At 47.1% G+C, this 26,213-nt stretch overlaps 1 long non-coding RNA gene across 1 annotated transcript in view; it reads left to right on the forward strand.

Moving 5' to 3' along the window:
• The window catches only part of LOC149443251 (uncharacterized), a 98,601-nt gene extending 72,989 nt beyond the window's left edge, over window positions 1-25,612 (forward strand). Inside the window, exon 2 of the long non-coding RNA XR_016306682.1 lies at window positions 25,025-25,612. This is a non-coding gene — a long non-coding RNA (uncharacterized LOC149443251). The remainder of the gene's footprint in view (window positions 1-25,024) is intronic.
• Window positions 25,613-26,213: the final 601 nt, after the last annotated feature.

Here is a 26,213-nt window from a genome sequence, read left to right on the forward strand (position 1 = left end):
CTTATGCATATCTTACAACCCATTACCAATCTAAACTGTATCATGGATGGATGTGTTTTAATAAAGATCGTATCGGGCCCATCCAGGTACAGACTGATATTTCTAGGGAATGCTTGTACAGAGAATGAACATACTGCTAGGAGCTGGAACAAGAGATCTCCATAGAGGGCTCATGGGAGGAAGGGGAGGAGATATGCTCTCCACAGAGGGCTCATGGGGGGGAAGGGGAGGAAGTCTGCTGACCTCAGAAGGCTCATGGGGGAGGACCAGTGACAGATAATAGGAAAGGCTATGCTCCAATCGGAATGTACATCCTGTGTATAGGCACTCCCCATTGCATTGTTCTGTGGGAGGGATTTGACCTTATTCATGTGGGGGGGCGTGTGTGTATTTGTAATAAAACCAGAGGGGAGAATGAAAACTTTCCTTATGTGAATTCAACCATCAACCTGAAGGTGTCGTGTGGTCATTTCCAGATATAAGGAGCTCCAATCACCCACATTTCAACAGAAGCTAAAGTAGTTGGATGGGCAGGAATCGTGTAGTTTAGCTGCAGTCGTGGTAAGCGAGATTCGCACAGCTTTATGGGGGATTTCTGCGCATCCAACTGCGAGTACTCACGGTAAGGAGAAATTCGTTAAAGCGAATTTCCAAGACGGGGGGGGGGGGCAGCTGTGACAGGTAGTGTTGAGTAATTGGGTTTTGGAGTGAGCGATGGTCTCTGGAGTGTAGCCATAGTAAATTGGCAACTGATAAGGGGTCACAATCTACTGACTCTATAGCGACCCATTGTGGGGGGGGTCACTTTTACTGCGTGATATTTAGGGAGTTGAGCAAGATGTGCAGCTTGGAAATATCTTGCAAAGTTCAGAAGCCCCAGACCACTCTAAGTTTCGGTAAGGTACGGATGGACCTGGGCAGATGCAGTTTAATAGTGCCCCATACATAAGTGGTGCCGCGACACTAATATACAGAGGAAACAAAAAGGTATATATATGGGTAGGACCCAATAAAGGTATAATATTTTGGACAGAATTGTCATTTTTTACAACCGTGATACAACCCATCCATGAGAGGGGTAGTTTGGACCAGGATGTCATAAGATTGGTAAGGTGTGTTAACATAGGAGGGTAGTTAGAATATAGAATATTGAGGTCTGCCATCAGCTTGGGTCCTAAATCAGGAATATATTGACTGGACCAAGAGAAGGGTGGAGGACGTTGTAGTTGTGACACAGTTAAGGAGGGTAGAGAGATATTAAGAGCTGTAGACTTTTTGGGATTCACAACCAGGTCCAAAATCACTGCAAATTGGTCCAGGCATTGGAGAAGGTTGGGTGCTGAGATCAAAGGAGAAGATATGAAGAGGAGATTGTCATCAGAGAAAAAGCATAACTTATGATGATGACCGCCAAGTTCTAATCCTTTAATATTTGTGTTAGTTCTTATCAGCTGTGCTAAAGGTTCATTCGCTAGAAAAGGAGGGGGGGGGGGGCAGTCTTGCCTCATTCCCCTTTGTATGGAAAAAAAGTCTGACTTGTAACCCACATGTCTCAAGTAAGCCCTTGGGGAGGTGTAAAGGGGTGATATCCATTGGAGTCAAAGGCTTTTTTTATGTCTAAGGAAAGGAAACAGCCGGGTATGCGGCGTATGCAAGCTGCATGTTCTAGCAAAATCACTCTGTGGTCTCGGCTTGGCAGAGGGGGGTTAAAACCCATCTGATCCTTGTGTATCAAGGTGCCTATGATGGAGTTCAGCCATGCAGAGAGGATTTTTCTAGGATTTTAACATCCAAGTTAAGAAGGGAGATTGGTGTGTAATTAAGCCATGTGGTGTGATCTGATTGGGGTTCAGGTAGCATAGAAATGACTGCTGTTAGGGAGTCTGAGCAGAAAGAATAACCTTTGAGTAAGGAATTAAATGCATTAACCAATAAAGGTGGAAGGAGGTTAGTAAATATTTGGAATATAGGGCTGTAAGCTGTCTGGGCCAGGCCGCTTATTAGACTTTAGGGACTTGATGGAGTTCGGGACCTCAAGTTCTGTAATAGGTGTTTCCAGGGAAGAACATTGAGAAGCTGAGAGTGTTGGTAGAGATAGGCTTGAGAAAAGTCCAGTGGCCTGCGATTCATCATAGGAGCCGGTCTCAGAGTATAATTCTGCTAGATGTTTGTGGAAGACCTGTAATATTTTATTAGGATGGCTGGTGTGTGAAGTTTTTGTAATCTTTAAATGGACAAGTCTGTGTGTGTGTGGTCTGAGGTTCGCAGTCCCAGGGCTAGAAAAGTGTCAGGTTTGTTTGCGTTCATATAATGTTTATGCCTGGATTGGCGTAGAACTTTCTGATTCTGATTCTGTCAAGAAAACATCTATTTCTAGCCTGGTCTTGTCCAGGACAATCTATGAGAAGGTGAGGGGTTTGATTGGAAGGCTTTGTTGGCCTGATGAAATGAGGTTTCTAAGCGGTGATGGATTGCTCGCTGTCCTTTCTTGAGATGTGAGGCTTGGCTGATACAGGCTCCTCTAATTACAGACTTATGGGCTTCCCAAAAGGTCAGGAGAGAGATGTCATCAGTTGTGTTATGTGTCAGGTATTCTTTGATGGCTAGTTCAATGTCCAGTCTGTGGGATGGGTGGGCCATTTAGACTCCATGTAGTGCTAGTTTGTTGGGGTACTAAGGAGGAGAGGGTCAAGAGGACAGCTTTGTGACCAGTCCAGAGGTAAGGTATGATGGTTCAGGATAGGAGGGCTGGGGACATACCTCTAGTCAGAAATATATGGTCAATGTGGGAGAAAGTTTTATGTGGATATGAGTAGTATGTATAGTGTCTTCTAGCTCGGTTAGCTGCTTGCCATGTGTCTATGAGAGAGCGTTGTTGGAGTTGTTGCTGGAAGGAGGATGTGGATGGATAAGAGGTTATGGGGGATTTGTCTAAAAAGGGATAAACTAGCTGATTGGAATTGCCACATAGTAAAAGTGTACCTAATTTATGGGAATCTATTACTTGTAGCAAATGGGAGTTAGGATTGGGATTGGGGCATAGTATGAAGCTATAGTGACCTCCGAGTCAAGGAGGTGACCCACTAGAAAATATAACGGCTCTCTGGGTCCCAGATCCCTGCCTTGGGTGTAAAGGGAGTAGAGCAGTGGAAAGCTTTGAGTACACCTGTGTGTTTAGTTGCGGCAGAAGCCATATAAACCTGTGGGTAGGAAGAGCTGAGATATTTCGGCATATGGCTGGCAGTGAAATGAGTCTCCTGCAGGCACACCACATGTGCTTTGGCAGAGGCAAAGGATTTGAAGGCCTTAACTTTTTTATTCCCCGAACATTCAGGGTAAGTATATTTATTGGAGCCATGATAAAGGACAGATGCAAAGCTGATTGTAGGTGTTGCATCATGGTGACATCATCACTCCTGGGACAGGAATAAGAGAAAGAAAGGAGAGAAGTGGGGGAAGCAAGGTTAGTAAAGAGAGAAATGTCTGACAAAACAGGTCAGGAGGCCAAAAGGCCATGATGTGAAAACAGGTAGGTTGTCCATCTGTCTATGTCACTGGGATATAAATGGATGAAAATAAACAGTCCTGGGCAGGCCCAACTCAGGGCTACCAAGGAAAATGTGGGGGAGCAGTGAACATCTTCAGAAGCCACAGAGGCCAAAAAACAAGATATTAAACATCTGTTGTATAGAGGAGTCAGGCCAAGGATAGACTATTGGGAATAAGATGTCAGGCTGCAGATATAAGCAGTTGGTAAGTGTATGCATTGTTCAAAGAGGCTATGCTTGGCTGGGTATCATGGGCATTACACAGCATTAGACCACAGCTGGATGAAAGGGTGATCCGTTTGTTATTTTGTTGTCCAGCTATTGGTAGAAGGTTTAGCTAACAGCATTGAGCTGTTAGTTGCAAAAATTGTAGAATTATACTAAATATATATTTTTTGTTTACAAACATTTTTATTTTTTAAGAAATAGACTTCAAAATGGTATTACAGCTTCAAATAGAATATACAAGAGAAACAAGGAACAACTGCAGTATTCATTTCAAAGGTGAAATTATGTAGAATAAAGGGAAAAAGAGAAAAGAAATGAAGTACATGAGCAATATAGGTAGAGAGGGAGGCAGAGTTATAAAACGACCAACAAAGTAAATCAATCAATCAAAGCATAAATGGTCCTTATTGATCTAGTAAATGCCTGTGAGTTATCCAAAGTTCCCATTTTCTGTCAAATAAATGCATCTTATCCAATAGAGTATAATGAATTCTCTCCATGAGCATCACCGCATCAACTCTGCAGAACTGTGGTCAATGGAACTGTGAGGGATTTCCAATGTAGGGCAATAGCCCATAGGGTGGATATACAAATGCTATGGATTAGCCTCATAACCTCAGTCTGAACTCCCGAGATAGGGGCTCCCAGTAGGCAGGACTGCATAGACAGATGCACCGGAGCACCTGCCACTGCAGAGGCAACTTCAGAAATTTTGTGCTACACCAATGAGAGGCTTGGGCAGGCCCAAAATATATGCACTAGAGTACCAGCAAGGCCACAGCCCCAGAAACAAAGGTGGGACGTCCCTGGATACATGGCGTGTAGTCTAGATGGGGTATGATACCATCTGGTTATTACTTTGAGGGCCGTCTCATGGACAGAAAGATCTAGAGCTCTTACACACATTATCCACCATGGAATCCCAATCCTCATCAGAAAAAGTGACATCACTATCAGCCTCCCATTTCTGTCTATAAAGAGGGCATAAGGGAAAGAAAGTAACCAAAAATTGGCGATACAAATCTGAAATAAGACCCCTGCCCCTAGGAGAGTCACGGCTAATACGTTCAAAAAATGAAATCAGAGATGAAGGCGTAAGACCAAAATGTGAATTAAAAAAATGTCTAATCTGTCAATAATGATAATATTCACGAAGCGGAATATCAAAAAGTATGCGTAGCATCTCAAAAGTGATACAAGATCCTCCTCTCTGAAAGTCAGATGACCTAATAAAGGACCTATCATACCACCAACGGAATACCTGTGAAGATGAGAATGCTGTAATAAAATTTGGGTCACCAAAAAATGATGAACCTGCTGAGACAGAGGAGACAAGATTCAATTTAAGTTTATAACGGGACCAAAACATCAATGATTGGGCAACAATGGAATTATAGAGCAATAACGAGCGGGGGGGGGGATTTTGGACCATAATACATCTGGTAAATAGAACGGATGTATAGACTGAGATTCAAATCTGATCCATGGGACCTGGGAAGTAATAGTCACCCATTGTGATAGCTGTGCGAAACGGGCTGACAAGTAGTAAAGTCAGAAATTGGGGAGACCTAGGCCTCCCACCCATTGTGACCGGTAGAGGACCGATGAAGTAAAATGAGGGCGTTTGTTACGCCAAATAAAATGATTAATAATCCATTGAAAGCGATCTAAGAACGTTTTTGAGACAGGGATTGGGAGTGATCTACATAAAGTAATTTAGGGAAGACATTCATTGTTACTGCCGTGACTCTGCCCAAGAATGAGATAGGGGATCCATGCCAGATCTTCAATAGAGGTGAGAGGCGTGACACACATGGTGGCCAATTAGCAGCAAATAATTTTGAGTATCTGGGGGTGAGGTTTATACCTAGGTATGAAATCTGATCTGTGGCCCAACGAAATGGAAAAGAATTGCGGAGAGATGCACCCAGGGAATCAGGAACATTAATAGGCAGAACTACGGATTTAGTAAAATTTACAGTAAGACCTGATACTGTTACAAAGTCATTCAATAATGAGCAGAAGTCAGGCAATGACACCAACAGTTTAGTAAGGAAAAGCATAACATCATCTGCATACATACAAATTGTGAAATGTGAACCAATAACGGGGAACCAGAAATGTCTGAGTGTGATTATTGCAATTGCCAAGGGTTCCAAAACAAGCGCCAATAATAAGGGTGAAAGAGGACAACCCTGATGGGTACCTCCGCCTAGTGTACAAAATACAGAATTGCAGCCTGGATGTCTTATTCTTGTTTTGGGGGGAGTCATACAAAGCATGTACACCAGACAGAAATTCATCACTAAAGCCCATCTTCTGCAGTAATGAAAACAAGTATGGCCAGAGGACACCATCAAAGGCCTTGTTAATGTCCCGGCTCAGCAACAAAACTTCTTTAGAATGCAAATTGACGTCCTAAATAACATTTAATGTGAGAGGAATATTGTCCGTGATAAGTCTGCCTGGGATAAATCCTGATTGGTCCGGTGAGACCAAAGAGGAGATAATGGGGCCAACCTATCTGCCAGAATGCGGCTAAATATTTTCAGATCATTGTTCATCACTGAGATTGGTCTATAGTTTTGAGGTAAATGATGGTCTTTCAGGGGTTTAGGTAATAGAGACAGGTTAGCCAAGAGTATCTCCTCAGGAAACCTACCGCCCTGCAAAACATCATTGAATAATGACATCAAAGAGGGAGCCAATGTAGGGGCAAAATGTTTATAATAACTGGCCGTGAACCCATCAGGGCCGGTGCTGTGGAAGTTCTGAGTGCGCTAATCACACAGGATATTTCCTTCAAAGTGCATGGGGCATTGGGAGAGGATATCTGAGAGGGTGAGAGAACAGGGAGGGGTATAGAATCAAGCCATGAGCCATTTGAGGAAGCGGAAGTTGGTTGTAGGGGAGCTAATAGGGTGGAATAAAAATTTTCAAAAATACCCAGGACTTCACGAGGAAGAGAGGAGATACTGCCGGATTTAGTATGTAACTTGTAGATATGTGGGGGTCGTATTGAATGGTTTAATTTCTGTGCCAACATAGTAGACGCTGAATTTCTATGTAATAAAAAGGAGGCTTTTAGCCAGCGTAGAGCTTTTTCAGTTTTCTGGGAAAGTAAAGTATTCAGTTCTAGACACTTTTGCGATATCATGGTTTGTTAAGGAGAGATGGATTGCCATCATGAGCCCTATAATGTGATTCTAATTCTCGGGTAAGTTTCTCAATTTGTTTCCATCGCTCTCTATTTCTAGAAGAAGCCATAGAAATAAGGTGGCCTCGCAGGACTGCCTTATGGACTACCCACAAGATGGCCGGGGAGATATCAGGAGTTGTGTTTGACTGAAAGTATTCTTGAATGGAAGTAACTACTTCATGGCGGGTGTTAGTATCCGTAAGCATAGAGTCGTTAAGTCTCCAGGAGTAGGGAGTAGGGGCTAGACCTATAAAAGTGATAGACAGAGCGATAATATTATGATCTGACCAGGGGCTTAAATGAATGCAAGCTTTCCTAGAGTTAGCCAGCAGAATGGGGGAGCAATAGATATAATCTAGTCTAGCATAAGAGTCATGTGGGTGGGAGTAAAATGAATAATCTCTAGCGCCTACATTATGTGCCCTCCAGGAGTCTACCAGTTGAAGTGTGTCTAATTTTTAAGTAAGGGATTTTGGGAAGGCCTGGGAGGATGGTGAGAATGAGCTTTGGTCTAAAAGGGGGTTAGCCACCAAATAAAATCACCTCCCACCAATAAATGAGGGGATAGAAACCTATCAAGAATTTTGAAATAAATGGGAAAATAAGGATGCTTGCGCCAAATTTGGTGCATAGATATTAGCGATAGTGAGTTCACGACCCGAGAGGATGCCTTTAATAATGTCAAAGCTGCCCTCAGGGTCGCGTGCCTGAGGGTTTTTTTGCTACAAACACATGGGAATAACATGCCCTGCCCTGCTCGTCCCTGGGAACTCTGGTACGGATCTGCTGATCTACCAGGTCCCCAATTAGGACACGCAGGGCCTGCACCCTTTCCCGATCCTTGGGAAGGTAGGTTACCAGAAATCTGGCAGGGGGATTGAAGTTGAAATCCAACCTGTACCCCTTCTTGATCAAGTCCAGGATGTACAGATTTGAGAAGATTGAAGCCTACTGAGGGAGAAAGGTCCCCAGTCTTCTTACCATTGGGACATTCAATTCATTGAGATGAGACTTGGTGGGCCTTGAGGAGGATTGAATAAGATTCCTCCTCTTCCCCTATTTTTGTGCCCTGTCCAATGTTTCTTAGGCTGAACCTCATTAGCCTGCTGGGCCATGTGTTTTTCGACAAAAAACCCAACTAGAGTAAAACCTTTTCCTACTCTCTGGGAATGTCCTCTTGTTATGGGCCGTACATTCCAGAGCCTCCTCGAGACCTGGACCAAAAAGATTATCGCCAATAAAGGGTAAGGCACAAAGGTGCAGTTTGAATGCTGAGTTCCCTGTCCAGGTTTTTAACCAAAATGCCCTTTTTGCAAATTCACTAGGGCAGAGGTTCAAGCCGCTAGCTTAACTGATTTGGCCGAGGCATCCACAAGGAAACCAACTGCTTTAAACAGCAAAAAAAATTATTTTAGGATTTGCTGCCTGGAGGGGCCCTGCTGAGAGATGCGACTATAACTGGGTGAGCCAGCATTCCAGATTTCTGGTGACACAGGTAGCCGATAAAGCTGGCCTAAAGCTGATGGAAGTGGAATCCCAGGCCCTGCGGAGTAAGACTTCATCCCTTTTATCCATAGGGTCTTTCAGAGCCCCCATATCTTCAAATGCTAAGTCTGTCCTTTTAGAGACTTTAGATAAGGGGGTGTCTAATTTCTGAACCTTGTTCCATTGCTGGGACCTGTTATCCTAAAAAGGAAACCTCCTATTAAGATTACTTGAGAAAAAGGGTTTCCTCTCAGGGCTTTCCCATTCATGCTTAATGGTATCAACCAGGGAACTATGGACTGGAAAGACACTAGTCTTTCTAGCATACAAACCTTGATACATGAGGTCATGCTCAGATAGGCAAACATCCTCCTCCTCGATCTCTAAGGTTTCATAGATAGCTTAAAGGAGGTTGTCCACATCTTCCAGGGGCAATTTGTTCCTGGAACCTCTGGAGGAGCAAACTTCACCATCCTCCTCTTATGAGCCTGAATCTACACGGGTCCTAGGATCCTCCTCCGGGTCCTCCTCATCTCTTAATGCATCTGCTACCTACAAACCAGCCAATTGGGTCCAAAGATCCAGTGGCGACTGCATTTTTCCAACAGGGATCAAAAGGATTGAAATGTAGACATGTCATCCTTAATGGAGGTGAGCACTTTATGGCAGGCTGTAAATGACTTATTCTTAATTAGGCTAGCCACACAATTGCAGCATAAGGGTTTTTCCCAAGCTGAACCCAATTTAGCTGCACAAACTGCACACTTCTTCTTGGGGGTCTGACTCTGCACCTTGTCCTGGACTTTAACCTACAATAAGCAAGAAAAAACACAATACAGAAAATAATCAGCCCAGGGCCCCTCATACAAAAAGCGCTGTGCTGGGGGAGCAAGAAAAGGAAGTGTGCTCACCAGGGTCAGCAAGAGGGATCAGAGTCCCCAAGCTTACCTTAGAGGAGCCAGTGCCTGAAGGACCAGGGTCTGCCTGAGAAGTGCCAGCGCCTTCCATCCATCCCTCTTGGTGTAGAGCCACAGGCTCTGCTGGGTCTGTACACCAGACTGGCTGCTTGACCAGATGCCTGTGCTGCTATGGAGACTGGAACCACGAGTCTCCAGCATCCCTCGATGACGTCACTGCAGCCGAAACTTCCGGTTCCTGGACAGCACCCAGAAGTTGCGGCTACTCGCACACCTGCTTGGCAGTCATTCTGCCCCACTGTGCATCGGATGCTGGAGCCCCCCCGCACGGGAAGGAATGCAATAGGCATCAAAGGTCCTGGACAACCCAGGACACCCCCAATGGTCATCATCCACTGAGGCATGGAAAGATATCAGGAGTGCAGCCCCACTCCCCCGTACGCAATCGCGTCAGGCAGCAGGAAGTAAGCCAGACCAGGAGCCAACAGAAACCTCTAGGGCCCAGGACTTCGACAATCAGTTCCTTGATGACTGCACCCATATTTGCAGAGGAAACACTAAAAATTCAGGAGGGAGGCCTGGTGGTCCACCTTTTATAGTACTGTGCTTACGTGTTTCCTGTCCCAGAGGGAGGAGCTCTGTCTCAGGAAGGATGTCCTGGAGGACGTTTGGAGAAATGAACATTAGAATGTCTGAGAGACAAAAGCCAGAAATAGATCAGTGGCTGCATGCACACCTCATTGTTAGGCTGCAGGTAGAGAGGCAGAGATGAGGCAGGATTTATCATGAAATACAAATTAAAGTGTATTATTTTCAAAACAGCCAAGAATATTTCACAAGGTCTGAAAAGTATGTAAGTCATCGAGTTATTCCCCAATTTAAGAAGAAGAGCATAACTGCAGGTAGTAAATGTAAGAGAGGAGTTGCAGATGATACGATGGTGGGTAGTATGTACAGGAGAGGAGTGTGTGGGGTATGACAGTGATGGGTACGTACAGGAGAGGAGTGTGGAGGTATGACAGTGATCGGTACGTACAGGAGAGGAGTACGGAGGTATGACAGTGATCGGTATGTACAGGAGAGGAGTACGGAGGTATGACAGTGATGGGTATGTACAGGAGAGGAGTACGGAGGTATGACAGTGATCGGTATGTACAGGAGAGGAGTGTGGGGGGTATGACAGTGATGGGTATGTACAGGAGAGGAGTACGGAGGTATGACAGTGATCGGTACGTACAGGAGAGGAGTACGGAGGTATGACAGTGATCGGTGTGTACAGGAGAGGAGTACGGAGCTATGACAGTGATCGGTACGTACAGGAGAGGAGTACGGAGGTATGACAGTGATCTGTATGTACAGGAGAGGAGTACAGAGGTATGACAGTGATCGGTATGTACAGGAGAGGAGTTCGGAGGTATGACAGTGATGGGTATGTACAGGAGAGGAGTGTGGAGGTATGACAGTGATTGGTGTGTACAGTTGAGGAGTGTGGAGGTATGACAGTGATCGGTATGTACAGGAGAGGAGTACGAAGGTATGACAGTGATCGGTATGTACAGGAGAGGAGTACGGAGGTATGACAGTGATCGGTATGTACAGGAAAGGAGTACGGAGGTATGACAGTGATCGGTATGTACAGGAGAGGAGTGTGGGGGGTATGACAGTGATGGGTATGTACAGGAGAGGAGTGTGGAGGTATGACAGTGATCGGTATGTACAGGAGAGAAGTGTGGAGGGTATAAAAGTGATCGGTATGTACAGGAGAGGAGTGTGGGGGTATGACAGTGATGGCTATGTACAGGAGAGGCGTGCGGAGGTATGACAGTGATCGGTATGTACAGGAGAGGAGTGTGGGAGGTAAGACAGTGGTCGGTATGTACAGGAGAGGAGTGTGGGAGGTATGACAGTGATGACTATGTACAGGAGAGGAGTACGGAGGGTATGACAGTGATGGGTATGTACAGGAGAGGAGTGTGGGGGGTATGACACTGATGGGTACGTACAGGAGAGGAGTGTGGAGGTATGACAGTGATCGGTATGTACAGGAGAGGAGTGTGGAGGTATGACAGTGATGGGTATGTACAGGAGAGGAGTGTGGAGGTATGACAGTGATCGGTACGTACAGGAGAGGAGTACGGAGGTATGACAGTGATCGGTGTGTACAGGAGAGGAGTACGGAGCTATGACAGTGATCGGTACGTACAGGAGAGGAGTACGGAGGAATGACAGTGATCGGTATGTACAGGAGAGGAGTACAGAGGTATGACAGTGATCGGTATGTACAGGAGAGGAGTTCGGAGGTATGACAGTGATGGGTATGTACAGGAGAGGAGTGTGGAGGTATGACAGTGATTGGTGTGTACAGGAGAGGAGTGTGGAGGTATGACAGTGATCGGTATGTACAGGAGAGGAGTACGGAGGTATGACAGTGATCGGTATGTACAGGAGAGGAGTACGAAGGTATGACAGTGATCGGTATGTACAGGAGAGGAGTACGGAGGTATGACAGTGATGGGTATGTACAGGAGAGGAGTACGGAGGTATGACAGTGATTGGTATGTACAGGAGAGGAGTACGGAGGTATGACAGTGATCGGTATGTACAGGAGAGGAGTACGGAGGTATGACAGTGATCGGTATGTACAGGAGAGGAGTGTGGGGGGTATGACAGTGATGGGTATGTACAGGAGAGGAGTGTGGAGGTATGACAGTGATCGGTATGTACAGGAGAGGAGTGTGGGGGGTATGACAGTGATGGGTATGTACAGGAGAGGAGTACGGAGGTATGACAGTGATCGGTATGTACAGGAGAGGAGTGTGGAGGGTATAAAAGTGATCGGTATGTACAGGAGAGGAGTGTGGGGGGGTATAACAGTGATTGGTATGTACAGGAGAGGAGTGTGGGGGGGTATAACAGTGATTGGTATGTACAGGAGAGGAGTGTGGAGGTATGACAGTGATGGGTATGTACAGGAGAGGAGTGTGGAGGTATGACAGTGATCGGTACGTACAGGAGAGGAGTGTGGAGGGTATGACAGTGATCGGTACGTACAGGAGAGGAGTACGGAGGTATGACAGTGATCGGTGTGTACAGGAGAGGAGTACGGAGCTATGACAGTGATCGGTACGTACAGGAGAGGAGTGTGGGGGGTATGACAGTGATGGGTATGTACAGGAGAGGAGTACGTAGGTATGACAGTGATCGGTATGTACAGGAGAGGAGTACGGAGGTATGACAGTGATGGGTATGTACAGGAGAGGAGTACGGAGGTATGACAGTGATGGGTATGTACAGGAGAGGAGTATGGAGGTATGACAGTGATGGGTATGTACAGGAGAGGAGTACGGAGGTATGACAGTGATGGGTATGTACAGGAGAGGAGTACGGAGGTATGACAGTGATGGGTACGTACAGGAGAGGAGTACGGAGGTATGACGTTCCCAGGGAGGAGTATCTCAGGAAGGGTCTATACTCCACCATAACTCTGGTTCTCGGAGTGTCAGGTCCCAGCGGGTTCTCCTGGTGTCTCTCCTGTTATTCTGTCTCGGACACATCAGAGGAACATGGTGGGAGATCGGCCTGAATGTCCTTCCTAGGAGGGAATACCGGAGCCATTCTGAGGCCCATTTAATGGCCGGCAATGAGGAGGAAACCAACACTGAGAAGTAGATGCTGAGATATATACAGCACGGGGCAGCACAGTGCCTGAGTGGTTAGCACTTCCACCTGGCAGTACTCGGGTTGTTGGTTCAAATCCCAACCATGGCACCACCTGCCTGGAGTTTGCATGTTCTCCCTGTGTGGGTTTCCTCTGGGTACTCTGGTTTCCTCCCACACTACAAAGACATGCAGGGAGGTGAATTGTCTCCTAAGCTGTCCCTAGTATGTGTATGTATGAATGTGAGTTAGGGCCCTTAGACTGTACGCTCCTCGGGGGCGGGGACTGATGGGAACGTACAATATAGATGTAAACTGACGGCGCTATATAAGTACCTGGAATAAATAATAATAATACACCCAGATCATCGATGACGAGGAGGAAGGTTCGGTCACAGATGATTGGTCCGTCTATAGCAGGGACAGGAGCCGGGACCAGGAATAGGAGATCCACCTGACTTACCCGTGTGCTCTGACATGGAGAAGATCCCATGCTGGCCCTATGGTGGCCGTGTGTTCAGGATGGAGACCGATTCTGTTGGACCTTCTTGAAGCTGATCTAAAATGGCTGAGAGGTAGAAAGTGTTCTCAGGACAGGAAGTGACACCAGATAGGAAGTGACACCAGACAGGAAATGACTCCAGACAAATTTATCCAGAGGCTGCATTATGGAGAGCAGACACTAGATGGTGATGGTACAAAAAAAGCTGAATAGCATGAAATAACAGGGAAAAAAAAACCTAAAAAGCAAAAGACGATGGCGGCTCGTAAAATTCCTATTTACTTCCACGTGACTTCCTCAGGAGTTGGCCATCGGACGTACAGCTGCCTATATATACCATTATAATCCTTAATAGACTAATTGGGCGCCATTATGTTGTAGCCTGTCTGTCCCTTATTTGGCGGCCATTTTCCCTTGGTCTAATATAGTGTTTTTACATTACAGTGCAGTGGATTAGATCTTCCTCCTCCATTTTGTTGTAGCCCACCTTTCCCTCCTCCGGCGGCCATTTTCCCTTAGTCTGATATGAATGCTGGCACATTTTGTCCCCTGATATTAGACATTAGCCGGGTGATTGTATACACACAGCGGGCAGATCTCAATCAATGTCACCCACTAGTCTATACTGTCACGGGGTTGGTCAGCCAATCATGTGGCTCCTATTCTGTCCTTCCAATGACCATTCCTAGTACATAGGACTCATCTTCCATACTACATTCATGATACAACAAGATGGAAACTCCCAATATACAGAGAAAATCTCCCATAAAATACATAGAAATCACATATGCCCTAAAGGGCCATAAACATACGAAGATTGCCCCCGACGCCCCCAGATTCATCTACAATACTAGCCAAGGTGTCATTGGTCCCCTAATACACGGACAGTACCTGTTTCATGTACAGGAATGAAGACAACACAAGCTGCTGGTGTGAGGAATCATGTTGTACAACAGAACTGCATCCAGGTCAGCATAGAACAGGAAGCAGGAAGTATAAGGCCATGAAATATTCCCGGATACAAGTCGGGTCACAGGATTTGTAGAATGACTCTATAACGTCTCCCTTTTTTACATTCCATTCAAACCTTGTAAACAATGAAACTAAAACAGATCCTGAACAGTCTTGAACATGGCATGCTGTGTGACTGGTAGATACACTACAGATTGAGTCTATCTGGTGGTCTGGAAACTCGACCACTACGCAAGGCCACAGGGATTTTCCTGGGGAAATCCGTTCAGCTCCAGAAGGTGTTGATAAGGAGCGACCCTCTTTCCTGGCTGGTGTGTTTGGCAGAGAAGAACTTGTCGGGATATGTGGCTGCATTATGTCATTCTCATTGTATCCCGATATGACAGCGGAGTTCTCTCTGCTTTGAGTATATGGTCCAGTAGGACTCGGGGCATTGAGCGCCTCAGGAGGATCACGTGCAGGATGCTCATAGGCTTGTGTGGTGAATCGTTCTGCCCTTCGCAGGTCCACTCAATTGCGGCGGTAAAGACTGCCTTCTACATCCACAAGATATGATCGAGGAGCAACCCTCTGAACACAGGAACCCAGTCTCCAGAGACCGGTCCTGTCACCTGGAAGCGACTTTATGCGGATAAGTAAGCCCTGCGCCCTTTGAAAACGTGCATCGCACGAAACGCGTCAGAGGGCTACAGCTCATGGACATCTAGCCACTATATGTGGCCAACATTTATGGTCAGTAGAATTTTTGTTACTTGCTTTGACTATAATAAATTTAAGTCAAACAGCATTACACTATGTGGCGTCCTTTATTGGGCTCTCCTTGAGAGCACCATCTCCCACAGTGCCTTTTTGGACTAAGGAGTATCTTTGACGCCTTTACCATTTGGTGAATCCGGGTTACTGCTCTTCGCGGTGCCAAAGAGGATGGTGTGGAGTGCGATCTGACCAGAGCCTGGATGCCAGAGACATACTGAAGAGTTTATCTCTCTACATGCGTATTTTATACGCACTTCTGGTGAGTGCGCACTCTATTCGCTCCTAGGATTCTCTTTACCCTTCCTACCACCATTGATTTGGGATGTGGACTGTGTGTGTGCTTTAAACACTTCTATTGATTAGCGCACTGTCTATTATTGTACCTATATTCATATATATATATACATATATACCTTTAGAGCATTCCTTTTACACTGATCCAAAGCGCTGCACCTATCCTTCTCCCTTTATTGATTACTGAAAGGTTTTTTGGTTACCTTTGTTTGGTGTTTCAGCTGCTTACATTAACTTACTTGTAGCGCTCGCTATACTTTTGTTACAATCTGTTTCCTCCGCTGCAGTTTTGCCGGGACACCTGTAACCATACAAGGATCAAGTAATTTGTTGGCCACAGGCAATGAAGTCTTCAGTCTCCTAGACATCAATCGCTGTGCAGGACTACTGTCCATGCCTTCAGATGGGGTGTTCCTCCAATGTAGAATGGCCTTCCATGGATCAGTACCATCAAACTTGGCCTTCTTACAAAGATTCTTCACTATCTTGACAGCCGATTCCGCTTTGCCATTGGCTTGCAGGTGCCTCGGGATGAGGTAACATGCTCAAATCCCCAATCTGTAGAGAACCGTCTGAATTGCTCACATGCATATTGAGGTCCATTATCCGAGATGACTCTATCCGGTTGGCCATAAGATGCAAACTGTGCTTTCCAACGCTTGATGGTAGTATCAGCAGACAGGTCAGGAAGTAGCTCAATCTCCCAAAAGTCAGAATAGTGATCAACAATTAGTAGAAAATCCTGCCCAGCATAATTCAGTAAGTCCATGCTTACAATTTTCCAAGGCCGGGTGGGCAGCACAGGCGACATCATAGGTTCTTTCTGTTGTGCCTGCGCATATTCATTGCATGCCGAGCAACAGCTAACAAAGTCTCTAATCTCGTTCTGCATGTTGGGCCAGTATAGGGTATCACGTGCTTGCCTATAGCATGCTTCTCCTCCAATGTGACTGGCATGAATACGAGTCAGCATCTCCCATCTTAAAGATTTAGGAATGATGACCCTTGGCCTCTTGTACAGTATACCATCTTGGATGGCGATTTCATCTCTGAAAGTCCAATATTCTCTCACAAGTAATGGGGCTTCCAACTTGGAATCAGGCCAACCGTTCAGAACAACATATTTAAGAGCCTGCAAACTCTCATCGGTGTCAGTGTGCTGTTTTATCTGAAGCAATCGTTGGTCCATGACGTATAAATAGTCTGAATGATTAATCTGTGACAGGACCTCCAGGTCCCGCTGAACATTGCAAACTGTGTGTTGTGCATACTCAGGTGTACCACCTGCTGCTGTAGCTCTGCTAAGAGTGTCACTAATGTACATTTCAGGACCAGGTTTATAGACAACATTTAGGCAATAGTTTTGTAACGTGACAACTGTCAAGGTCCTACCTTTTCCCTGAGGTTATGTTACTCCATGTGCTGGCGTCCATCTTGGATTCTGCTGTGCATGGTGGGAATCCTTTTATGCCTTCAGGTCTCTGTGGTCCATCCCCCAGAGGGGTGTGGCTGATGACATATAAGCCTGTGGCCCGCACATGCTCTTTGCACTTGTGTCTTGTGTCTTTGTGTTGCTATTACTCTGTTCTGACTCTCGTGACTCTCCTGGTATCTGATTCGGCTTGTGACTTGACTATTCTTTGTATTCTCCTTTGATCTGACCCTCTGTTGCTGAACCCAGCTCGTGACCTGTGATTCTCGTCTGCTGTCCTGTAATTTTTTGTCCTGTTGTTGTTGACCCGGCTTGTCTGACTACTCTTTTGTCTCTTCCACCAGCTACACGCCATTGGCGGCGGCCATTACCGCAGCTGAGGTGTCTTGGGGGCCGCGACCTGGTTCCTGGCTGCGTCAAGTCCATCCCCACCATCAGGGGCCCTGGTGAAGGGCAGCCTGGGACTTAGACTCCGCGCCCTGAGGGACTTCGGTCTGTGGGTGGTGGTTGTCGTCAGCCAGTGCATTACATTGTTAGGCCTGCCTGTCCGTTCCTCGGCCCCTGCCCTGACAACAACATGCTCTGTAGACGTTTGGGTGCACACAAAAGTGGTTTCTGGAAAATAGAAATCAGAGGTTTATGGTGAGTTTCTGCCGTGATCTCGTTGCCCCCATAGAGGTAGTGGTGAAAGCGCTGGCAGGCAAACACTATACTCAGACATTCCTCTTCTATTTGTGCGTAGTTTTGTTTGGTAAGAGTCAGTGCCCTTGAAGCAAAAGCGATAGGCTGGCCAGCTTGTAATAGACAACACCCAAGATCAGTTTTGCTTGCATCACTTTGAATAGTTACAGGTTTTGTAACGTCATAGTACTTCAGGACAGGTGTGTCCGTGACCAAGCGTTTGATGTCCTGCACTGCATTATCATGCTTAGGAAGCCAATGCCAAACAGCGTCCTTGTCCAGAAGCCTTCTCAATGGCTCACAGACCTCTGAGAGGTGTGGTAGGAATTTTGCTAGATAGGTAACAAATACAATGAAGCGCTGCAGGGATTTCACATTTGCTGGCTGCGGCATATCCAGTATGGCTCTGATTTTTTCTGGGTCAGCCTTCAAACCCTCCCAGGTTAGAATGTGTCCATGAAAGCGGACCTCTTTGACCTTGAATTGCAGCTTTTTCATGCCAAGTCTCAATTTTACCTGCCTACAACGATTCATCAGTTCCAGCAGTTTGCCATCATGATCTTACTCTGCTTCCTCATCTGTGTCCCCAGAGCCAACCACAAGGATGTCATCAGCTATTGGTTCAATACCACTGAGTCCAGCCAATAGTTCATATTGTTTACGTTGATACACCTTTGGTGCAACTGATACTCCAAAAGGCAGTTTGCGCCATCTTTTCCTGCCCCACGGAGTCCAGAAGGTTGTCATGTAACTACTTGCATCATCCAACTTACACTGTAAAAATGCATCCCGGGCATCAACAAGTGTGAACAGACGTGCCTTAGGCAACTTGTACAAAACATCCTCGAGAGTTGGCATGATGTAGTGAGATCGTCTCAGTGCCATATTTAAGAATTTGAGATCTATGCATATTCATAGCTTATTTGGCTTCCCTACAATCACCATGTTACTTATTAGTCAGTTGGGTCAGTCACTGGTGCCAAGTGTCCATTGGCCTCATACTGGTCAAGCTGTGCCTTAACTGCCTGTTTTAATGCCACCGGCACATTGCGTGGTGCACATTGGACTGGAGGGACACTCACATCAAGGTGGAAATGAACTTCCCCTGGTACAGATTCTACTGGCCCAGTAAACACATCACTAAATTCCTTTATCAGCAGTTGTTTTGTCAAGGGCCCCTTGGATAGATTGTCCATCACATTGCACTCTGCAGGGACGGAGAAACGTCTCAGCCCTAGACGCTCACAGGATGAGCCAGACAACAGTGGCTTTTGGCTGCTTCCACAATTTCACACTCCAGCTTGTGTGTTAGTCCACGTATGGCACATTCTGTCTTGAAGAGCCCCAGAGATTTCATCATCGCACCGGAGTATAACTTTAATCTGGTGTCACTTGGCAGTAGACGTGCTTCTGGTGCTGACACCATTTTGTCTCTGAAGCACATTACATCCCACGTTGTTCCTGAATGGAGGTGACAGGATTGGGGCTTATTATTTACATGTAAAGTGACAAACCATTTCTTTCCTCTGGATTGCACAGCACCCATCAATTCACTGCTGTCTATAACTTCAGTGGTGTGTGTGTGGGGGGAGGTAGGTGATCTGTGTGGGGGGAGGTAGGTGATCTGTGTGGGGGGAGGTAGGTGATCTCTGTGGGGGGAGGTAGGTGATCTGTGTGGGGGGAGGTAGGTGATCTGTGTGGGGGGAGGTAGGCCCATCAATTCACTGCTGTCTATAACTTCAGTGGTGTGTCTCTTCCTCATATGCGGATGTGTTCTCCACGTTGTGTCATTTGCCTATTGATGGCCGTCGTTTACTTGACAAACAAACGTTAGTAAAATGGTTTGTTCTTCCACAAGACTTCCAAGACTCCCCATAAGCTGGACACGGCTCTTTAATTCTTTCATGCACAGTCCCACAGTATCTGCAGGCTGTAGGGTTGGCAGTATTTGTGCTCATCAGGGGGCGTTGCTGCAGTTTGTTCCTGTTGCCATGCTGCATTGCAATGTTTATGCTGTCGGTCTGCTGTCTGTCCTGTTCCATAACTTTCAGACGTCTGTCAGTGAGCTCTGCTGTACGGCACGTCTCAATGGCTGTGTGTAGAGTGAAGTCATGTTCTCTTAGGAGGCGCCTGCGTGTGCTCTCTCGCTAGCTATACCAACAACAATTGTGTCCCTTATCAATTGGTCTCCGAGTGCCATATTCACAAGTTGCTGCCTTTTCTCTCCAGTGTGTAACAAAGTGATCCAAAGATTGTCCCTCTTCTTGTTTGCAGCATCCAAACACATCCCTTTCATAAATGACATTTGTAGCAGGTATGAGATCATCTTCCAGTACATTTACAATGGCTGTAACATTGTGTTGCTGATCTGCTGTGAGGGTCACATTGTGTTTATACACATGCCTGCATTCACTGCCCATGACTCTTCTCAGAGTTGCTGCCGGCACTCCTGCACATTTCTCATTCCAGCCTGTAGCCAGACAATAATCTTCACATTCAGCTCTGAAAGATTCCCAATTGCTGCTCCAATCCCCACTCATTGTCATCCCCTCTGGGGGAGGTATGCCATTCATGGCAGCCATATTGTCAGGAAGCCTCTGAGCTATCAAATCTCAGACAATCCTCAGTCTCAGGCTGTAGTTCACAAACCTGTGTTTCCCAAAGCTGCTGCGCTCCAAACAAGAGGCTCAGTCCTGATTCCAGTCACTTCTGACACCATGTTTCATGTACAGGAATGAAGACAACACAAGCTGCTGGTGTGAGGAATCATGTTGTACAACAGAACTGCATCCAGGTCAGCATAGAACAGGAAGCAGGAAGTAGAAGGCCATGCAATATTCCCGGATACAAGTCGGGTCACAGGATTTGTACAATGACTCTATAACAGTTTCCATCTTGTTGTATCATGAATGTAGTATGGAAGATGAGTCCTATGTACTAGGAATGGTCATTGGAAGGACAGAATAGGAGCCACATGATTGGCTGGCCAACCCCGTGACAGTATAGACTAGTGGGTGACATTGATTGAGATCTGCCCGCTGTGTGTATACAATCACCCGGCTAATGTCTAATATCAGGGGACAAAATGTGCCGGTTGCATGATAATGTGTCTCCCGTGAGGATCTGCCCCCCTTGATGTATCTGCGCATGTGCCAGTTTCAGGCATAAGCAGACGATCAGCGATCTCGCTCTGAGAAAGTGTTAACTCCTTTCATGCTGGATTGCAATTACAGGAGTGATCTTGCTGGGGGGTATGACAAGGGGGGCAGATCTTCACGGGGGACTGATTTTGCTGGGGGATAATGACAAGGGGGGCACATCTTCACGGGGGAATGATCTTGGGGGGGGGAATGACAAGGGGGGCAGATCTTCACGGGGGACTGATCTTGCTGGGGGGGAATGACAAGGGGGCAGATCTTCACAGGGGACTGATCTTGCTGGGGAATAATGACAAGGGGGGCAGATCTTCACGGCGCATTGATCTTGCAGGGGGGGAATGACAAGGGGGGCAGATCTTCACGGGGGACTGATCTTGGGGGGGATGAAAAGGGGGGGCAGATCTTCAAGGGGGACTGATCTTGCTGGGGGGGAATGACAAGTGGGGCACATCTTCACGGGGGACTGATCTTGCTGGGGAATAATGACAAGGGGGGCAGATCTTCACGGGGGACTGATCTTGCTGGGGGGGGAATGACAAGGGGGCAGATCTTCACAGGGGACTGATCTTGCTGGGGAATAATGACAAGGGGGGCAGATCTTCACGGCGCATTGATCTTGCAGGGGGGGAATGACAAGGGGGGCAGATCTTCACGGGGGACTGATCTTGGGGGGGGGATGAAAAGGGGGGGCAGATCTTCAAGGGGGACTGATCTTGCTGGGGGGGAATGACAAGGGGGGCACATCTTCACGGGGGACTGATCTTGCTGGGGAATAATGACAAGGGGGGCAGATCTTCACGGGGTACTGATCTTGGGGGGGTAATGACAAGGGGGGCAGATCTTCACGGGGTACTGATCTTGGGGTGGTAATGACAAGGGGGGCAGATCTTCACGGCGGACTGATTTTGCTGGGGGGATTGACAAGGGGGGCAGATCTTCATGGGGGACTGATCTAGCTGTGGTTAGGGACAAGGGGGGCACATTATTGGTATCAGTTGGGGGAGGAATAGTGCCCCATCATTGGTGTTAGTGGGATGAATAGTGCCCCATCATTAGTATCAGTGACACCAATGATGGGGCACTATTCCTCCCACTTACACCAAAGACACTTAACATGCTGACCCCTGCGCCAGGGTAGGTGCTGTTGCAGGCAGCATACCTGGTTGCAGCAGCACCATCTGCACGGCACACTTACCGGGCGGTCAGCTGTCCTCTTTCATTCACTCTGGCTGCTCCCTCACTCGATGTTGTGGGTCCATTTGGCTCTGGCTCCTTGCATGTGATTGGCCGCCTGTATGCCTTTCCTGAGCTACAGTTCTGTTGCCCAATCACCGGTGAGGAGGCGGAGGCGAGCAGCAGCGTGAACATGGAGTGAGGGAGCGGGTGGAGTGAATGAAGGAGCAGCGCTTCCTGAACTGCATCATCGTGAGACTGGGACACGGAACCAGGTAAGACACAGCAGACCCCTTCCCGCTCCGGTACACAGTGTCCTTTCCATTGGAAGGGGTGGCGGCAGCACCGCGCCAACCCCCTAAAATGTTCCACCCTAGGTAAACGCCTTGTTTGCCTCGCAACAAATTCGCCCCTGGGTACAGTGACATGGTAGGGGGAGAGTTCAAATTTGAGTGGGGCAATGATATGGGGGTTGGCAGTGATATGGGGGGGCATTAAATATGAGGCACATTGACATGTGGGGGCAGTGACATGGTGGGGCTTGACATGGGGAGGACAGTGACATATGGTGTTGCCTGACATGGGGAGGACAGTGACATGTGAGGGGGCAGTGACATGGTAGGTCCTGACATGGTGAGGAAAGTGACATATGGGCGGACAGTGACATGGTGGGTCCTGACATGGGGAGGACAGTGACATTGGGGGGTCAGTGACATGGGGAGGACAATTACAATGACATGGGGAGGACAGTGACATTGGGAGGTCAGTGACATGGGGAGGACAATTACAATGACATGGGGAGGACAGTGACATTGGGGGGTCAGTGACATGGGGAGGACAATTACAATGACATGGGGAGGACAGTGACATTGGGGGCTCAGTGACATGGGGAGGACAATTACAGTGACATAGGGAGGACAGTGACATTGGGGGGTCAGTGACATGGGGAGGACAATTACAATGACATGGGGAGGACAGTGACATTGGGGGGTCAGTGACATGGGGAGGACAATTACAATGACATGGGGAGGACAGTGACATTGGGGGGTCAGTGATATGGGGAGGACAATTACAATGACATGGGGAGGACAGTGACATTGGGGGGTCCTGACATGGGGAGGACAGTGACATTGGGGGGTCAGTGACATGGGGAGGACAATTACAATGACATGGGGAGGACAGTGACATTGGGGGGTCAGTGACATGGGAAGGACAATTACAATGACATGGGGAGGACAGTGACATTGGGGGGTCAGTGACATGGGGAGGACAGTGATATTGGGGGGTCAGTGACATGGGGAGGACAATTACAATGACATGGGGAGGACAGTGACATTGGGGGGTCAGTGACATGGGGAGGACAGTGACATTGGGGGGTCAGTGACATGGGGAGGACAATTACAATGACATCGGGAGGACAGTGACATTGGGGGGTCAGTGACATGGGGAGGACAATTACAATGACATGGGGAGGACAGTGACATTGGGGGGTCAGTGACATGGGGAGGACAATTACAGTGACATAGGGAGGACAGTGACATTGGGGGGTCAGTGACATGGGGAGGACAGTGACATTGGGGGGTCAGTGACATGGGGAGGACAATTACAATGACATAGGGAGGACAGTGACATTGGGGGGTCAGTGACATGGGGAGGACAGTGACATTGGGGGGTCAGTGACATGGGGAGGACAATTACAATGACATGGGGAGGACAGTGACATTGGGGGGTCAGTGACATGGGGAGGACAATTACAATGACATAGGGAGGACAGTGACATTGGGGGGTCAGTGACATGGGGAGGACAGTGACATTGGGGGGTCAGTGACATGGGGAGGACAATTACAATAACATGGGGAGGACAGTGACATTGGGGGGTCAGTGACATGGGGAGGACAATTACAATGACATGGGGAGGACAGTGACATTGGGGGGTCAGTGACATGGGGAGGACAATTACAATGACATGGGGAGGACAGTGACATTGGGGGGTCAGTGACATGGGGAGGACAATTACAATGACATGGGGAGGACAGTGACATTGGGGGGTCAGTGACATGGGGAGGACAATTACAATGACATGGGGAGGACAGTGACATTGGGGGGTCAGTGACATGGGGAGGACAATTACAATGACATGGGGAGGACAGTGACATTGGGGGGTCAGTGACATGGGGAGGACAATTACAGTGACATGGGGAGGACAGTGACATTGGGGGGTCCGGACATGGGGAGGACAATTACAATGACATGGGGAGGACAGTGACATTGGGGGGTCAGTGACATGGGGAGGACAATTACAATGACATGGGGAGGACAGTGACATTGGGGGGTCAGTGACATGGGGAGGACAATTACAATGACATGGGGAGGACAGTGACATTGGGGGGTCCTGACATGGGGAGGACAGTGACATTGGGGGGTCCGGACATGGGGAGGACAATTACAATGACATGGGGAGGACAGTGACATTGGGGGGACAGTGACATGGGGAGGACAATTACAATGACATGGGGAGGACAGTGACATTGGGGGGTCAGTGACATGGGGAGGACAATTACAATGACATGGGGAGGACAGTGTGGTTGAGTTGTAGTCTGGATGTCGGTCAGTCTGTGTTGTCAGTTGCTTGTGCCCATGTTTTATGATCAGTTGTGGAGTGTTGCTCGTGTTTTATGATCAGTTGTGGAGTGTTGCTCGTGTTTGCTAGGAGTCTGTGTCTTTGTTTGGGGTGCAGGAAATGTTTCATTTTGTCCTGTAATCAGGTTGAGGTGACGTGTGTCAGGTTGTCAGTCTGTTGTTTCTGTTCTGTTGGATTGGGATCATCCTTGGACTTCTGTAGGTAGATATGGGGGGGTGTCAGGCTGCTTGCGGTGTTGCTCTGTAATTCTTGGGTGTCATGGCCGGTGTGTTTAGTCTTCATGCTGTTGTATGTTACATTGTTCATGTATGTCTGTTATCCTGTGAAATATCATTGTTCTATGTGTTGGTTTCTAACTCTTCTCTTTGTTTTCTGTTTTAGGTCCAGGCTTTGTTCGCTGTATACGGCATTGTTGTTGCTATTGGGTGTGCCCTTGCAGATCTTCAATGGTCACATCAACCTGTGACGGGACGTGTACTTATCCATGTGGATAGAGAACTTGGCTGATAATGGTGTATCCAGATCACCTTTCCAGAATTCTGCTCCTGTGACTTCTGGATAATTCATCTCCTTCATCTGTTTTCAGGCATCAATGTCTCACCTTGCAATAGTGTAGCCTACTTCCTCTGGTCAATAGCAGGAATAGACTCACCATTTTTAAACTCGGGCACTGCCCCAGGGCCAGGGGACAGTAGGGGGCCCCATGAGATGCCCCTGGTACCTTTTCCATAGGCTTTTTTGTTTGGGCAAGGACACAGGGGCCCCATGAGTGGTTAGTCCACCCCTGGCCAACAGTGAGAAGAAATAAATGAATGGACTATTGTTGTTATAGCAGTATTCAAGCATTCATTTATTGTTTAATGTGTTTTTTTTTATCTTTTATATGATTTAAAATATATTTTCTAACATTTTTTGAAATAAAATGTTTTTTGTTTCACCAATAAAAGGGCCATGGCCTATTGTATCCTACTATCTAGTCATGTTTTGTATGTATCAAGATTGTTATGGCTGATATTTAGATTTATGTTGTGCTTATCCACTTGTTGTCTGCAAGGTTTTACCTCCATGACGACAGCCTTTCTAGCTATTCATTACAGCGCTACTTTAACTGGCCGTTGCAGGGTCATGTAATGTAATAACATTGAATTTGATTACCAATATATATAGAAATATTATTGTTATTATTTATTTACTTTGTATTATTTTGCATCACCACTGTTTATTCTCCATGATAAATTGATTTTAAAGGCTTAAGTTCTTTCAGCTTCATGCATTGTATGCATGCATTACAAAAACATGTATGCTGCAGCACACCCATCCCCGCCAACCCCCCCCCACAATATTTACTTGATCCCCATTGATATCAATGAATGGCCACAACAGCCTTGGCTGTCCCTTTTCTCTGCCTTGTCATTGGCTCCCACTGCTGTAAATCACAGGCAGTCATGTAATGAAGTAAGAGGAGGCGTGGCCAAGCCGTGGCCTGTGTGTGAATGGACACATGGACCATCATCTTGCCAAGGCACCTGCTTGGGTGTCTCCATAGGAAGTTAACTATCATTTTTTTTCT

This window comes from Staurois parvus, unplaced genomic scaffold (assembly GCF_062004578.1).
Source record: "Staurois parvus isolate SC_StPar_1 unplaced genomic scaffold, SC_StPar_1.0 ptg000864l, whole genome shotgun sequence".
Classification (NCBI taxonomy): Eukaryota; Metazoa; Chordata; class Amphibia; order Anura; family Ranidae; genus Staurois; species Staurois parvus.